The following is an 18,033-nucleotide window of genomic DNA, read 5'->3' on the forward strand; positions in this document are numbered from 1 at the left end:
ATTCCCCTTATCAAGTTTTGACTCAGAGTTGGAACATGCATCTGATTCTGAAACCTTTAGCTCAGCCACCAATGACTGCTTGGCCCGACACTCACTTGTGTTGTGAGTGGAGCTCTTATGGAACTCACAACACTACCTTTTTCGGCTTCGTGGGGCTATTCTTTGCTTGTAGCTTTGGCAGGTTGTCTTGGGCCGCCTTGCCTTGGCTTTGTCCTTTGTTTTGTGGTTTGGGGGAACCTTTCCCTTGCTTCAGATTCACAAATCCAAAGACTCTCTTCTTCTGTTTAAACTTTTTCTCAACCTTGATGACATATCGTTATGCCATGTCGAGCGACGAGATGTCAGGAATTCTATTTCTTCCTGGATGTACTTATGCAGGCAGCCACAATATTTGAGTATCAAATGCTTCTCTGAATCATTGATACCAAACTTTGTGCAAAGGGTATGGTAAATATTGGTAAACTTTGGCATGTCTTGGTCCCTTCCCTACCATAGTGTGGTACACTTTATGTATTGATCCTCATAGCTTCTGACAGGTTAGCACTGCTCCTTGATGGTATCCCGAAATGAATTCCAAGTGGGTGCAACTGAAATAGTGAGCCTGTACTTTCATCCTTTTGTTCACAGTAGGTTTCCCACGAGTCCTTGATGTGGGGGGCTACTTTGAGAAGAGCGAAAATAATATTTTCCCGACTGGAAAAATCATGAACAGAAAGATAACCCTCTAGCAGATTTAACCATTTATCGATGGCATCTACATCTATCTAACCCTCAAATATGGGATTTCAAAATTAACTTGTACCTTAAATAATGTGGTGTTTCCAAAGTAGCTATTGGAAGACAATGTGTCACCCCTGGGTAGCCGCTGAAGGATCTGGGCAAAGTTGTCCATCATCGCGTTCCTTTGTCACTAGAGGGCTTCTTCAAGCAAGATTTTGATAGGATCTCCTACCCCCTCATCTTTCTTTCCATCTGCCATGGGAGGCCATCAGGATTTGCGAGGTTGGTCTTGCAAAGGTTCGACCAGTTCAAGCCCTAACTCCTTACATCCTGACCTCATTGGGGACATGCAAAGAAAAAAAGAGAAAATGTAGACCGCTCTGATACCATTGATCCAGATTTAAACAGGAACGCAACAATTTATAGAGATAACCATAAACACAGAGATGCAGCAAAAATAATACTTCATTTCATTAATGTAAAATACTGAAATATTCTTACAAACAGAGATGGAAATAAACTAGCTAAGGTGATGGTAGCTTATCTCTGAGAAGAGATGTGGTGGCTACATGCCTCTGAACTGTGTTACAATGAGGCTCGAAGGCCTATTTATTGTTGAGAAACAAGGGAAAACCATAAACATCCATAAACCTAACCCTAGAAGATGAAACACCAAACTGTGGGTCCCATTTGGGTAAATTGGTACATCAACTTCTAAGGGTCCTAACTTTGGAATACAATCTCCATTTGACGTGCACAGTATCTTGTTAGAAAGATCTATCCGAGAACTACAACTTTGGGAAGAGAATCATCAGTCCATAGACCCATTTTGCTCCCAATTTTCCCAAAAACTTCATTTAGGGCCTCAAAATGGCTTCGGAAGTTCAGGACCTAAAAAAATGCTAAAAATAGTAAATTGTGCTACAATTAAGGAAACTAAAAAGTTGAAAGAAAGGTCCAAGTGGACTTGGTGGGTGGCCACCAATATCCACATAGATCAATTGGTACATAATTATGTATAGAACATAAACAACATGTGATAAGTATGGTTCAAAAGTAGTCCAAAGCATTTGCTTGGGATTATTTGGACATGAAAGGTATTCATCAGACACTTGTACACATCAAATTTACAGAAATGAAGAAGTTAGACCTACTAGGTAGCCACAAAGATGAATTAATCTAGCTCTAAAAGAAATTTTTAAGTGTGAATTTCATCTATCCTATTTCCTATAGTAAATGAGTATCACCCTTAGTTATAGTTCCCAAGAAAAATTGGAAATGGTGAATTTGCGTTGATTAGAGAGAGTTGGACAAAGCTACCTTGTAGGAATATTTCCCTTTACCTTTTATTGATTAAGTACTTGATATATTATCAGGGAAAAAATACTTCTCTTTTGTAGATGGATATAGTGGCTACAATTAGATTCAAATAGCCCAAGAGTATCAAGAGAAGACTACTTTTACCTGCCCATGGGGCACCTATGCTTACCAAGTTCTTCCCTTTAGCTTGTGCAATGCCCTAGCTACCTTTCACTGAGACGTTTTGGTTATTTATTTTTATCTGATACATGACTATGTGGAAGTCAATATGGACAACTTCATAGTATACAGGGATGATTTCCAACAAGCATTGGAAAACTTGGAAAAAGTATTAATTCATTGTCAAGGATCTCATTTGGCCCTTAGTAATACTAAATGTAAAATGATGCAAACTAAGGGAATTGTTTTGGGACATGATGTGTCACACGAATGGATAAAAGTTTACCTTGTAAAATAGAGGTAATATCACATATTTCAATCCCAACATCGAAAAAAGACATAATAAGTTTCTTCGGACATGCAAGGTACTATAGGATATTTATTGAAAATTTCACTAAAATTGCAGCACCTATGTTTAAATTTCTTACTAAAGATGTTGATTTTTTATGGGATACTGACTATCAGAATTCTTTCGAGAAACTGAAGGATAATTTTTCTACAGCGCCACTCTTGAGAGGACCTAATTGGTCTCTCCCTTTTCACATTTTCATTGATGCATCGGACACTGCCCTTGGAGATGTGTTGGGTCAAAGGGAGAATCACTTTCCTTATGCTATTTACTTTGTTAGCAAAAATCTCTCACCTGCAGAGCTAAATTATACAGTTACTGAAAAGGAATTATTAGCAGTAGTTCATGCCATCAACAAATTTAGGCATTATATTACTGGTTATGAAACTTTTGTCCATACTGATCACTCTTCTATTATATTTCTTATGAATAAGCCCATTACCAATGGAAGAATTATGAGATGGTTACTCTTGTTACAAGAATTTAATATCACTGTGATTGACAAGCCTAGATGAGATAATTTGGCTGTAGATTTCTTATCCCAAATGAACATTGCCCAAGATAGAGCTTTAGTACCAATTCCGGATGATTTTCCATATGAGGATTTGTTTTTTGTCTCAACATTTACTCCTTGGTTTTCTGATATGGCTAACTATATAGTTACAGATAGGTTCCCACAAAATCTTTCCACGAGGGGAAAACATAATATTATGTAGCGAAGTGCCAATTATTCTTTGATAGAAGGGGACTTGTTTCGCATGAGACCTTATTTGATTATGAGGAGACATGTGAGAATATAAGATGTACAATGTTTTGAGGGCTTGCCACTGTGAACCCCGTGGTGGTAACTTTGCAGATAGAAGGATATCCTATAAGGTCCTACATGCGGATTATTATTGGCCCACTCTTTTTAAGAATGCCAAAAGGTTCGCTTCATGTTGTGATGTTTGTCAAAGAATGCAGAGGCTAGTTTTGACCGATGAAATTCCTCTCCAAACTCAAATATCAGTAGAATCTTTTGAGAAATGGGCACAGGATTTTGTGGAACCCATCTCTCCCATGTCCAAGAAGAAGAGGTACATATTGGTTTGTACTCATTACGTGACGAAAGGTGGAAGCCAAGGCTTTATACTCTGCCTCTGAGAAGGTTGTGGTAGATTTCCTATTTCAGGACATCTTCACTTAGTTGGGGTTACCTACAGATATTGTCATTGATCAAGGGACACAATTTACATCCAAACTAGTGAATGCTATTACTAAACAATATCAGATGAAGCACCATAATTCTATTCCATACCACCCTCAAGAAAAGGGACAGGTGGAATCCACCAACAAAGTCTTAGATTCTATCCTCACCAAGACAATTTCGCTTCACCATGGCAACTGGGCTAACAAGATACTTGAGGCATTGTGGGGATACAAAATAACTTAGAGGAATGTGACATGACACACTCCTTACGAGTTAGTATATGGCAAACAGGTGCTACTCCCATCGAGTTTCAAGTAAAAAAATTTCAAACCACTATTCAATTGGGAATGAATCTGAATGAATCCAGAAGAAAAGGTTACTTTAGCTGAATGAGCTTGATGAAATTAGAAAAGATGCATTTCAAAGGACCATGTTAGTACAGGATCAAAGAGCTTGGTGGCATGGAAAGTACATTAAGAAGGTATTTCAACTAGGAGATTGGAAATTATTCTATGATAGTAAATTTAAACATTTCAAAGGGAAATTTTCAACCACATGGCTAGGACCATATGAAGTGGAAGAAGTTTTTGATAATGGCTCAGTTAGAATTAAACCTATTGATTTTGATCAAACCTCATTCATGATGAATGGTTAGATATTGAAGATCTACCACCATCCGATCTCTCGCCAAGAATTTTTTCAAGATGTGATGCGAGAACCCAAAATGGAGTTGGTTCAAAAGGAGGACCCAACTCCTATTGGTTCTTCAAACTAATTTTATTTTATATATATTTATATTTATGTACATAGTATAAAATAATAGTGAGCTGACTCTTTATTTTCTTCCACATCTCACATAGAATAAAGGGGAAATCTGTCAAGGGTAAGTTTATTCCTTTATCCAGACTTGGCAGATTATTTACGGACTCCCAAAAATTGAATGTTCTAAGCAAGGACTGACCGAGGCTCATAAATATTAATGGGACAGTGGTAGTTATGGATTTCTTGAGTACATAATTATTCTTTTCTAGGCTTAGGAGAATAAGTACGAAAAATAAACCCCCTTGGAGTCTACTTTGGGTTTTTCAGACTCTCTAAAAAGGAATATCTTGAGAAATGGCTAACTTAGGCTCGATAAATTTATGATGTCGCAGTAGCTAGGGATATTTTGAGTATAGAATTATTATTTTCTGGGCTCAGCACAATAAGTATGGAAAAGAAGCCTTTTGGAGTCTTCTTATGTGCATTTCAGACTCTCTAAAAATGAAATGCCTGAGGCAGTAATCATTCTAGGCCTGGCCAGAATCCATGGAATGATGATTCAGATTATGTGTAGTAACCAGAAGCCAAATTTTAGCCAAAGTTCTCAGTCGGGCTACATAAGATATTCAAGAATATTTTTGTTCATTTTTCAGTTCAGTTCAGGGATTTTGTACTTAAAGTTGGTATTATGATAAACCAGGCATGGATAAATTTATATAATAAGTGCATAAGAAGTATATAGGGAGTAGCTTCAGCCTACCAGCACCAAAATTTGTGATAATGGTAAATTATGAATATTCTGAATTATCTATAGTGTCATGAACCAATTTATTATCTTGAATTCAGCAATGAAGATCATACTTCACCAAAGATCAAATTTGATACCGTCATCATTTCTCTCAAGTGCCTAAATATAAATTATATTCAAATCAAGGTATGGGAACTTTTTTTTATTTACTTAGACTATATTGAAGTATATGAATAATAGGCTAGTAATAATCTATCTCCATCTATTACAATGATTTACCTATATTTCCACATTCGAATTACCATTTTGTCCGCACTACCCTTTCCCTTCATTTTTACTTGTGTGTCTTACATGTCAAGCATCAATTCATCATTGCTACAACCAATCCATACTGTCATTTGAATTTCACAAGTAGCTTGTCTTAAATTAATTTAAGGTTGTGAGAGATGACATGGTAATTTTTCATTTTAGTGATAAGTTTCAATGGGAATCCAACCTGCGAGCCCTCTAATTCTATGAGAAATTCCAATATTGATTCACCTTCGGCACGGGGGTTGATCACCACAATCCTAACTTTGTTAAATTTTCAAAAAGCCCTGAACATGCTAACTATAAGGCATTATTCAAAGAAAACGGTTGGATGGGTTTCCTTAGGAAATTCTAGGGTTGCAATGATAGAGTGGCTATGGATTTTGCGTAGAGATTTAATGGGGAGGTTGTAGAGATTAGGAATTTCAAGTTCAAAGTGAGTAGAGAATCTATAAGCATAGCAACTAGGTTACCACTAACCGACGAGAAGTTTTTCAAAGTAGGACCACTCTATTGGGCCGTGAATATGACCACTTTTTAACACTTATTTCATCCATTTTTACTCTTCTTTATCATGTCATTTATTATAATTTATTATATAATTCCATCTTATAATGATTTATGCTCTTACGAACAAATGTTATTGATTCTCCTTTATTTCTAATAAATTGATGATTATGCATGATTTTGTCAATGATAGTTTTAATAAATTGGTTGTAACATTATTCACCATTTTTAGCCTCCAATAGAATTTCCAAATTGAAGATTTGATCATTAATATTCCAACTCAGAAATTCGCTGGAATAAGAAGTGACAGTTTTACGGTTGAGATTTTGGGCAAATGAAGAAGAATATGGAAAATTAGAACATGGGTTTTGTCCAGAACGGACAAAATTAAATTTATTGAAAAACGGTTTGCCCAAATTCGGCTTGTATTGAGAGAAACGTAGGGTTCTTTGAGCATGATTTTCTCAGATTTGCTGTGTGGCTGTTTTCCAAATCTCAGCTGCAAAGCCAAATTCGCCTTGCTCTTATTGAAAGCTGAATGGAAATATATTTTCTTGTTGATCAATTGGTTAGAAACAATCCAATATTGTAATGAGAGATCATATTTACTATTTGATTTCTCCTCTTTATGATTATAAAAGGAGGGTATGTATTATGTATTGGGGGAGGATGGCTGAGAGAATGCAGAATTATGATTTCAGAATTGAGGATTCAGAATGATGGATTCATGATCCATGATGGATGATTAGAGAGAGATAATAAGATAGGATAGGAGGAAAGAGCATGGATCTCTATTATTTAAAATTTTAATTTTGATTTACAGACTTGTGGTGCCAAGAGGACGTGATCATATTGTAATGGCAACCAATTTTAATGATTAATATATGATTTGGGAGTTGCTGTTCATTCTTCTCATCTGAAGTAGCCCAGCAGCATCCAATGGCGGTGAAGGGCCTAGCCTCTGGTGGATTAAGCTACTGCTATACTATATCTTTACGATTTCTGCTGTGTGATGGTTTGATTTAATTCTTCTTCCTTTGAATTACATTGCTTCACAGTTTCATGTTTTTACAGCGTGCTGTTATAGTATTTTATGAAATTGTTTTATTGCACAAGTTGTGATTGAATCGCATGGCTGTTCTTTTCCATCATAACATAGATTATTATCCTTTTCAACTTATATTGTTATGTTGTTCATTTCAAATATAAATCTTCACTGTTCATTACAGATTGCTATTAATTTAGCTTTTCTGTTGTTCATTTCCATTAATTTAGTGTTACTGTTCATTTCTGGTAAATTAGCTTTATTGTTCAAATAGACTTTGTTGTTATCTCTTTCACGCAAGGATTTGTTTTTGCCTTTTAAATGTTATTGCAGCAAGCGTGTTTATTCCATTTCTGTTAGCAGCATTATTGATTTATCATTTTCAGTTTATTTCTTTAATATGGATTGTAAGATCAACAACTGTAAAGGACATTGTCTATCGTTGCCTAAGTTCTCATATTGTGGATCTTGTTTATGTTTGATTTCATTTGCATCAGTTTATAAGGAATGAGTTATTGCTATTGTATCATTGACTAATAAATTGTTGTAGTTTTCTGAGTGAATGATTTAAGTTTCAGAGTGTTAAGTTTCTTTTAATTGTAAGTAGATTTTATTTCAAGCATTCATTTACTTTTGGATTTTAAGCACTATACTGCAAAACATTACTCTTGAGTAAATAGCCACCTTAGACTGAGTACACTCTTGAGATAAAAAGCTGTCCCTGGGTTGACAATTAATGTGAAGATAATTAGGAGTTAAAAAGACACATTTTTATCGCTCAACATTTTGGCGCCATTGTCAGGGAGAGTGTAACCATTTCTAAAGAGTAGTGTGCATCTGATGAGTTCCTGTTAGGAAGGAAATGGATATTAAAAACAGAAGGTAAGAACCTCCATACAGGAAGCATGTAAAAGCCCTGCTCCCCCGCCCGCTTTCCAACAGAATTGTTAAAATAACTTAGGGTAGAAATAAATGGTTGAATTTCTGTGTGAATGACTAAAAAAAATAGAAATTTTGGAAAACAAATCTCATGATTTCACTCAAGTGGTGATGTAATCACCACCCATTTCACTAACCGATTGACAGGAACATTTGAAGAAGGAGCCTCAAAGAAACACATGAAGAACATCTTCTATTATGGTAAGAAATGGCTCACATTTCTGCTTTTGAATTTCCTATCAAAGATCTAGGAGGAGTGACACAAATGCACATAATTCCCCCATCTTCTCTACCAAATTTTCATGGTTTGACAAATGAAGATCCAGATACATTCTTATTTGAGTTCGAAATACTTTGTAGAGGATATGATTATTGTACTAATGATCAAAGGTTAAAAGTGTTTCCTCTTACTCTAAAAGGAGCAGCTCTCTGACGGTTCATGAGCCTAGGTGGGAACTGCATCCAAACATGGGAGGACATGGAGAACATATTCTTGAAGAAGTACCAAGACTATTGCAATCCAATGAATATATTTTTGATATGGTACAACGGGAAGATGAAATATTGGAGGACTATGTAGATCGATTTCAATATAACCTTCAAAAACTAAAGCATAAGTATTTGGAAAAAGAAATCTTAAAACCACTCCTACTCAAAGGAATCAAAGATGAATTTTTAGAACTATTAAATCTGATAGGAAAAAGTGATGTTTTTCAGTTGTCATATGATGATGTTTGTGAATTGTGCATAAGGTATTCAAGAGGAATCTCGAAGGTTGGTAAGGATTCTAGAGATGTTTGTTGTTTCTTTTCCAAATATGCTACAAGAACAGGAGACATAAGAGCTGAAATCAATATTTTATTTGAAAATTTTAAAGTTGATTTTATTAGCTCTCTAAGCTCAAAATTGGATGCTTTGCAGGTTTAGAAAAATCAAGAATTTGATGAAGTGTTTTGCCCTCATTGCCAAACGGAGCAGCCCATAGATATTTGTTCTTCCTTATCTAGGATGGAAGTATCATTTCAAAGAGATGAGGAAGCTACAACAAGGTCAAAAGCATGGAAATCATGGCCTATAGGTATGGTTCAAAACACTTCTTCTCCACTTTCGTACATGCATAATCCATTATGGAATACTAATGTGTTAGGGCAGCCATGTCAATCTCAAAATAACCACCATCAATCTTGTCTACAAATTTGGCATGGTTCACCTTATGATTGGATGAATAATCTCCCTTATCTTGTAGCACAAACACATTCTCCATATTCTTCATCAGCTCTTCCACAAAATCTTGCTTGCCTATCAAAACCATCCACACAACCCAATCAACCACATCATCAAAAAGCTCCATTCCGTATACAATTTCCTGCTCAACTAATTCCACACCCTCGCCACAATAAACCAGTACAACAAGCTTATAGTGTTGAATTGCATAATTTACCCACCCTTCCCACCCATTCTATCTCACATGCGCCATTAGAGAAAACTTACAATGAGATTCAGAATGTTTCAAATTCAAAAATTGTAAAAGTTATGGAAGAAAATGAGGTTTCTTTTAGTTTGCATCAGCAACCCATTTTAAAAGCTCAAGAACTTCATGATATGATGGATATGGGAAATCAACAAAGCAAAGGATATGTTGAATATTGGTTTCACTCCATCACCTTTTTGCAACATCACTCCATACTTCAACAATTTTTGACACCATCTTTTCAAGGGAAGTTGGCTTCTCATACCCTAATATTCATTAATATGAATTTTTCAAATTTGGGTATGTGCATACATGAAGCCTTATTTCAAAAATGGTTCCACTGGAAGTACTCATATACATATTCATATTCATTTTTCAAATCAAAATAGGTTAGTGTAGAAAAAAATAAAAATAAAAACATAAATAAATACATTTTGTTTAATTGTAAAACTAGTTGTTTTTTTGTTGCAACATGCTATGGAAATAAACATCGGTGATAAATTTTTTTTAATTCATTTATGTATGTATATTAATTATAATGGAAATAATATTTCTACAAACACTCATATTCACTTTTATCACCAATTTGAAAAAATGCTCGAATATCATTTTTTTTGGCTTGTGGGCTTGATGGAATTTCTGAAAACATAGTCGGGACAATCATGTTTTGAGAGAAAAAAAGGGAATATTTTAAAAAATTGTTTTTACCCTAATTAGCCCTTGATGTCTACTTTCCAACCCAATCTGAATCACTCAATTTGAATTTGAAACGGAAACGTTAGAACCAAAACATTGACAGGATGTCTAGCGGGCAGCTCAGGAATAGAGTTGAGACAGTCAATTTTTGAATGCCTAAATGAATGAATTTTTAAAACATATTTCTATTTTATATTCCCCTATGAATCTAGTTTCCAAGGCAATTTTAATCACTCATTTTTGATAACGTATGGGGAAGTTATGATCAAAATACTGACTGTCTGTCGTAAATCAGCACCCTTAAAACTCTGTTTTTCCAGCTGTTCCTTAGAGTATTTGACCTATCAATTCTTCTTTTATTCAAAACATATTTCTATTGGAGATAATTAAATTAATCTAATTTCATTTCCAATTTGAATCATTCGAATCTGACATCAAACGAAGAATCTATGCTTAAAATATCCACTGTTGTTCTAAATGGGGTAATCGAAAATGACTCTCTTATGCGGGTTGTTATAACTAAAATTGACATATCATATCATTGAATTTTTAAAACATATTTCTATTAGAGATACATATTTGGATTAGCTCTCATCTAGCTTTGGAATCACTCAATTTGGACGAAAAACAAATAAGTTGTGATTAAAACACTGATGGTTAGTATGGTCGACCACTGCTCTCCTGCAGGTAACAAATAAATTTTATTTTGTTATTTTCTCCGTGGATTTGTTATACAGAGTAACTACTTGTTGTTTTTTTGCATAATTCTTGGATTAGGGGAGCCCGATCATGTCTCTTTCTCCATGATTTAATATTTTATTGCAGGTAGACACTCATTTTTTTGCAGGTCCTCGGAAAACAAATAAAGTCAATTTATGGACGAGTGATTCTTGAAAGAAATTTTAATGAAACAAGGGAATTTCATCCAACTCATTACCCAATGGATTCATAACAGAAGAAATGAAAAATTGATTTCCATTTGAAGATTCATGTCTTGTCACTGCTACCAAAACATTTTTCAAAGAGATCATTTTTTTTACATAATATCATAGCTATTGTAACTTAATTTATTTATTTACATACTGTTTTTAAATAAAATGTTGTTTCTTTTCTGATTTCTCTCATTTTTTGCATTTTAGGTGTTGCTTCATTCAAACAGTAACCCATCCTCAGCATCAATACAGTGAATAGCTAATTCATTCTTTGCGTGCTTGCATTTTACGATTGTGCATTTTGCTATTCAAGAGGAACAACACTGTCATTTTTGTTGTTCCTTTTCTGAAGGGACAACATTTGTGTGCACTTTTGTTGTTTCTGCTGTTCCTTTTCCAAAGGGACAATATTTTCATTTTGTTGTTCCTTTTTCAAAGGAACAACACCTTTTGTGTCAACCGTTCCTTTTTCACTTTCATTTTGCTGTTCTTTTTCCAAAGGAATGGCATTTGCATTTTTGTTGTTCCTTTTCCAAAGGAACAACACTTTTAGTTTCTATTGTTCCTTTTCCAAAGGAACGGAATTTGTGTTTTTGCTGTTCATTTTCCAAAGGAATGACACTTTTAGTTTCTGTTGTTCCTTTTCCAAAGGAACGACATTTGCATTTTTGTTGTTCCTTTTCCAAAGGAACGACACTTTTAGTTTTTGTTGTTCCTTTTCCAAAGGAATGGCATTTGCATTTTTGTGGCTCCTTTTCCAAAGGAACGACACTTTTAGTTTCTGTTGTTCCTTTTCCAAAGGAATGACATTTGCATTTTCTATGGTTTCTTTTCCAAAGGAATGACACTTTTAGTTTCTGTTGTTCCTTTTTTAAAGGAATAGCACTTGTATTTTTTTGCCCTACCTTTTTCAAACAACACACTTTTTCACATGCATTTTTTTGTTGTTCCCTATAGGGAACAACACCTTTTTCGTGTGTATTTTTTCTTTTTGGTGTGCATTTCCTTTATTGTTCCCTACAAGGAACACCACTTTTTTGAGATTTTTTGTTGTTCCTTTAAAGGAGCAATAATTTGGAAGCATTTTCGAGAGCAACCCCTTCTTCCTCTTGTGGGATTATTCTTAGTTCATCCCAACCACATTTTACTGATTCCCTTTCATGGCATGAAGTACACTACTTTTATGAGGACAAGAATTATGGATTCTATTGAAGCGAGTTAATATCATTTATGTTATGATCTTTAATACAACAACTCCTTGATGATAGATTATTTTCAAAACAAATGCAATTATTTATATACTACTTTACTGCATTGTTTTCTATTGAACATGATATTGATTGATCATCTTAATAGCATGCTGGTTCCACCCTTCCTGATTATAATCTTCTCTGTCTGTAATAAATGAGATTATGGGTATATTTTTTTCTCTATTGACATGTTCAACTTCTTCCACCATCCCTACTCTTAAGGAGTACTGAGCCTCCCTCTTTTTATCATAAAAATGTGTAATAACAACAAAATTTTCTTCGCAAATGGAGGATAGGGGGTCTCATTATGAGCCAGCCTACCATGATCATAAGGTTGTAACAGAGTGACATTCCCATTATGGCCACCACACTAGGGTTATGATCCATTTGATAGCCAAATTATCCTTAGAACAGGAGGTCTCATCATGAGCTGGCCTGATCACTTTTGCTACATCCCAGTGAATGGCAGTGTGGTTATCTGGTTATGACACCAGCACACTGATCTCTTCTGTAGAATAACACTGGAACTCTCTAGTTATAAATTGATGATCCTAGCTCATATGGGTTAAAAAGAAACCCTGCCAAGGCTATGGATGCTTGCTGACAGGAGAGGCTCTGCTTATGGTATTGAAGTTATATCTTATCATCAATTATTACTATAATACCCTTTTCTTAATTTTTTATTTTTATCGGAGAAGTTATTTCCTTAATTTTTTTTCCCTATTTTAAACCTTTACGCATGAGAAATTATTTTCTAATCAATTATATCATTTTTCAGCTAGAATACCATCATCAAAGCATCTTTTTGGCATATTTCTGTCCTTTTTCTTTTTTCGATAACTTATCATCAATCCAAAGCATCCTATCTCTTATTCACAACTATATTTACACACTCTGCTCTCATTATAACCATAACTCTCACTGTCCTATCATTGATATGTGTACTTTACTTCATTTACTGTCGTATTTTTCATTCCCTTGCCTTGCTGTCAGCATAAAACCTTTCATAGGCTTTATGGTCATGGAATCCCTTTTCCAATTGGAGGGGGAATGTATGCATTATGGGATATCATGCGATATGATTACTGCACTCTGTCATAACTTGTTGTTTTGACAAAATATCAGTATTGCATGTATACAAAAGTTTTTCTAATTGAAATTTTTGCATGCATCTTATCTGTTGCTATTCAAACCTAACACTATGGATTCAAGAACATTGTATACAAAATAGTGATTTGTTTATAGGAAAAAAACAAGTATGGGAAGAACTCTATTCGCAGCATGACCACACTATGCAACTAACAGAAGAGGCTCGAGCAACTTGCGTATGTGAAAAACTGTTCAGACATGATGTGCTTGCCTAGATTCCACCTTTTGCATCACTTTCAACACCAACTCTACCTACATCAGCTTGAACAAATTTCGGTACATATATGTCATTCCACATTTTTGTTTTTGGAGGTAAAACTTGAGGTAAAATAGCATAATTTTCTGATTTACTTCGAATTTAAGGGAATTTCATGAAAATCCATTTTGAGCGTTATTTATCATCCTGCATTCCACATCTTTACCACTTCCCATTTTTCAGCGGCATATCATATTTTAGTTTGGGGGAGTGTTTCTTTCATTCATTTCTTTCTTATGACCATGTCATTCATATTCTTTATCATCCATTTCTATTCTTATTCATTCTCAATACCTCCCTTATTCCATGTTGTTTTACACCAAGCATAGAATTCAACAGATGGTAGCAACCACCTCAATTTTTTTCTAAGCATTGCATGAGGGCATGTTAATTTTTTAGAGAGGGGGAGGAATTGCTACGCATGATGGATGTTTTCTACTTTCTTTCTCATTTAAGGCATACAATTTCATTTTTACACAGTGCAGAAATTGATTTCCATATATTTTTAAAACTATGAACTCAATTCTTGTGATTTCTGGAAAACACAGATGTATCATTAAAATATACAAACCCAGACAATTTCAAGTTATATTAGTTCGTGATATTTCGGAAATCATGCACTATCACCCACAACCATTTTGTTTATATCTCATGATCCGTGCATCAAAACGATCTGATTTTTGGATCATAGAGGCATTCATATATTATAAATTTACTTGCAACATTTCAACAAAATCTGGTTTGTAGTTTTTGGGAAACTGGTTAATGAAGGTTGTTGTTAGTTATATCATATTTTGCTGCAACTTCATATATACATATAGTTGAATGTCAATGTAAAAATTGTTATGCCTTCATCAAGATTGCTAAAAGTGAATATTCATTAATTAAGGAAGAATTCATTTGTTCTATCCATTTCATGAGCTGGGATGAACAAATTTTTTATTGCTTGGTTAACACATGGGTTTTGTCTTTAGGTTGCATGAGGACATGCAATATATTCAGTGTGGGGGTATGTTGGGCCATGAATACGACCACTTTTTAACACACATTTCATCCATTTTTACTCTTCTTTATCATGTCATTTATTATAATTTATTATATAATTCCATCTTATAATGATTTATGCTCTTATGAACAAATGTTATTTATTCTCCTTTATTTCTAATAAGTTGATGATTATGCATAATTTTATCAATGATAGTCTTAATAAATTGGTTGTAACATTATTCACCATTTTTAGCCTCCAATACAATTTCTAGATTGAAGATTTGATCATTAATATTCCAACTCAGAAATTCGTTGGAATAAGAAGTGACAGTTTTGTGGTTGAGATTCTGGGCAAATGAAGAAAAATCTGGAAAATTTGAAACATGGGTTTTGTCTAGAACGGACCAAATTAACATTTTTAAAGAACAGTTTGCCCAAATTCGGCTTGTATTGAGAGAAACGCGGGGTTCTTTGAGCACAATTTTCTTATATTTGTTGTGTGGCCGTTTTCCAAATCTCAGCTGCAAAGCCAAATTCGCCTTGGTCTTATTGAAAGATGGATGGTAATATATTTTCTTGTTGATCAATTGGTTAGAAACAATCCAATATTGTTATGAGAGATCGTATTTAATATTTGATTTCTCCTCTTTATGATTATAAAAGGAGGGTATGTATTATGTATTGGGGGAGGATGGCTGAGAGAATGCAGAATTATGATTTCAGAATTAAGGATTCAGAATGATGGATTCATGATCCATGATGGATGATTAGAGAGATATAATAGGATAAGATAGGAGGAAAGAGCATGGATCTCTATTATTTAAAATTGTAATTTTGATTTATAGACTTGACGTGCCAAGAGGACGTGATCATATTGTAAAGTCAACCAAGTTTAATGATTAATATATGATTTGGGAGTTGCTATTCATTCTTCTCATCTGAAGTAGCTCAGCAGCATCCGCTAGCGGCTAAGGGCCCAGCCTCTGGTGGATTAAGCTGCTGCTGTATTATATCTTTATGATTTCTATTGTGTGATGATTTGATTTAATTCTTCTTCCTTTGAATCACATTGCTTCACAGTTTCATGTTTTTACAGCGTGCTGTTATAGTATTTTATGAAATTGTTTTATTGCACAAGTTGTGATTGAATCGTGTGGCTGTTCTTTTCCATCATAACAGAGATTATTATCCTTTTCAACTTATATTGTTATGCTGTTCATTTCAAATATAAAGCTTCGCTGTTCAATTTAGACTTTGATGTTCATTACAAATTGCTGTTAATTTAGCTTTGCTGTTGTTCATTTCCAATAATTTAGTGTTGTTGTTCATTTCCGGTAAATTTGCTTTGTTGTTCAAATAGACTTTGTTGTTATCTCTTTCACGCAAGGATTTGTTTTTTCCTTTTAAATGTTATTACATCAAGCATGTTTATTCCATTTTTGTTAAAAGCATTATTGATTTATCATTTTCAGTTTATTTCTTTAGTATGGATTGTAAGATCAAGAACTGTAAAGGACATTGGCTATTGCTGCCTAAATTATCAAATAGTGGATCTTGTTTATGTTTGATTTCATTTGCATCAGTTTATAAGGAATGAGTTATTTCTACTGTATCCTTGACTGATAAATTGTTGTAGTTTTCTGAGTGAATGATTTAAGTTTCAGAGTGTTAAGTTTCTTTTAATTGTAAGTAGATTTTATTTCAAGCGTTCATTTACTTTTGGATTTTAAGCACTATACAGTAAAACATTACTCTTGAGTAAATAGTCGACTCAGAATGAGTACACTCTTGAGATAAAAAGTCGTCCCTGGGTTGACAATTAATGTGAAGATAATTAGGAGTTAAAAAGACACCTTTTTATCACTCAACACACTCGACCTAAGTGACTGCACTAAATTGCTCAATCCGGTTTACAAGTCTATAAATTGGTTGAAAGGAGTTCTACACAACTTCTTGGAGGAAGAATGGAACCCACTTATCATTACATTACAAAGATTTGTTACTTTTGAAGGAAGGTACATTGTAGTTTTCCTTTATCATGTTAGGTTTCCCTTACATTTTTAAGAAGAATGAGGAGACAACTTTCCATTCTTCTTGCATAAGAGCTTGTATAAGGTTGCTAGGGGAGTTCAATCAGCTATTAAAATTCCTAAGACCGGTGTGTTCCATCACAGTCATATTAAAATATTGGTTGTTGGTGAGTTAAGTAGATAGAGAAATTCCTAGGAATATTTTTCGGTGGAAAAGTTTCAAGGGGAAGAAACCCAAGTAAATGGTTGACAAAGACTCATCAGTCTCCGGTCAAAGAAATTGAGCCCTAAAGTTGAGGCTCCATTCAACTCTAGTTCTATATAGGGTCAGAGCCCTATCGTAATGCTTGTGTCTATGATGAGAAGGAGTTGTTCAACAAAATCCCCAAAGAAATCGGTGAACCTTACCACATCTACGAAAAAAGTAACCCTAGTGTCAAAAGGGAAGAAATGTAAAAGGAATAAGATATAGAAAGAGGAACCTGGCCACAAGGAAGCACCATTTGAGGAAGTTTAGCCAAGCAAGTAGGAAAAGACTTCCGCAGAAGTTGTGGAATCAATCATTGCACCAGCATAACAACAATTTGAGAAGGTTATTGTTGCACTTAAGAAAAGGAAAATGTATCTCCTCAAGGGAGAGCAGGAAGTGGAATTTGTGCCTTCCACACCAATACATAAAGCAGCAGAGAATCTGACCTCATGACAAGGTTGATGATGAACCAGAAGCATGTCCATACAAGGACCATCTACTTTTGCTATTCAAGAATGAGAGCTTGTTACCATTCTATCTTGTCCACAACAAGAAATGAAAAAACTTTCTCGAGTTAATCAGGAAAAAGGGTACCCTCTGTCTGAGGGAGATGATATAATAGATAATAATTCATATATTCTAAGTATTTCACCACCCTAGAATCCATATGATAATAATCCCAGCAAGAAATTTGAGCACCTAAGTCTAAGAAGAGAAAAATATTTACTGGGTCAGCTCACGGGGGAAGTAACTCTCACTAATAGATAATATCGGTTGAAAATACCTCAGCCTATAATGAGGAGAATCTGTAGTTACTAGTGGCCAAGTTGCAGAGAAAGAATACAAAGTTGAAGGATAAGGCTCATAAATATAAAACCCTATTTCGCTATGTGCAATCGGTGAATGAAAAATATCAGAACACGAACCTATCCTTAGTCTCCAAAAATGATTCACTTATCCTGATA

Source organism: Pinus tabuliformis, chromosome J, assembly GCF_031772625.1.
Source record: "Pinus tabuliformis cultivar Carrire ecotype Pingquan chromosome J, CPIR1, whole genome shotgun sequence".
NCBI classification, from domain to species: domain Eukaryota; kingdom Viridiplantae; phylum Streptophyta; class Pinopsida; order Pinales; family Pinaceae; genus Pinus; species Pinus tabuliformis.